General features: G+C 40.2%; 1 protein-coding gene across 1 annotated transcript in view; it reads right to left on the minus strand.

Annotated features, from left to right (window-relative positions):
- The window catches only part of LOC147105519 (tyrosine-protein phosphatase non-receptor type substrate 1-like), a 191,153-nt gene that overhangs the window by 159,844 nt on the left and 30,156 nt on the right, over positions 1-1,153 (minus strand). The gene's annotated exons all lie outside the window — the stretch shown is intronic.

Raw genomic sequence — 1,153 nt, forward strand, 5'->3', positions numbered from 1 at the left:
GTCATTGCCGTTGAACGTCAAGGTTGGGCGTGGTTAGACGCTATATTGTTAGAGATTGTCAATGCCTGACAATTGTGTGGTGTAAATGTTGCTTGTGAAGCCTGAATGTTGTCCTTGCATGAGGGCACGGACTGCTTCATTGTGTGAGGATTTGCGAGTGGAACTGTATACCGCGCAATCATCAGTGAACTTCCCCACTTCTGACCTTATGATGAAGGCAAGGTCATTGATGAAACATCTGAAGATGATTGGGCCTAAGACACTGCCCTGTGGAACTCCTTCAGCGATATCCTGGGGCTGTGATGATTGACCTCCAACAACGACAACCATCTTCCTTTGTGCTAGGCCTAACTCAAGCCAATGGAGAGTTTTCCCCCTAATTCCCATTTACTTCAATATTACGAGGGCTCCTTGATGCCACACTCGGTCAAATGCTGTCTTGATGTCAAGGGTAAATACTCTCACCTCACTGTGGCTGCCTGGGATAGTCTCATTGCCCACAAACTCCCACTTATTAAAATCCCGACACAGTGCATGTACTGTCAAGTCTTCATTAATTATTTAATTATTTAATTAACTTCTTTATTTGTTGGTAATCGGTATTTTATTTCTTGAACTATTTGGTCACTTGAGGTCTAGATTGAATAATTAGGTGTCTTTAGCTCGATGTTAAGTAAATTAGCAGTTAGTTACCGTGATTAACTAATTAGCTACTTATCTGTCATTATTGTCTTTAAATTGCTCAGTGCAATCAGATGTCTTTGGTTCCAAATGTTTGGAGCCTCTCAAGTTTAGTCGAATAAAGAATACGGGTGGACGAATATTATTTCACTATTCTCGTCGCAATTACTGCTTCGCTCCTCCTATTTGTTTCCGTAGAAATGCCGAATATAATGTATCCCACAATGTGACCGCGTGTTTTTACCCATTCCTGGTTCACAATGTCCAACTTTCTCTTCAAAGAGCAAACTTTCATTTGAATTGGTTTTGCCCATGACATAAATTCTGATGGTGGACTTTGAGTGCAATCAATGTCAGATGTTAATTCTATGACCAGAACTTTCTCTCTAAGGCACTTCATTTTACATCAGTAAAACATAAGACATAGGAAAGGTTTACACACTCGATACAACTTAACACGTATAAATATCAA

Source organism: Somniosus microcephalus, chromosome 17, assembly GCF_052327205.1.
Source record: "Somniosus microcephalus isolate GS21.2 chromosome 17, FLI_Smic_1.0, whole genome shotgun sequence".
In the NCBI taxonomy this organism is placed as follows: Eukaryota; Metazoa; Chordata; class Chondrichthyes; order Squaliformes; family Somniosidae; genus Somniosus; species Somniosus microcephalus.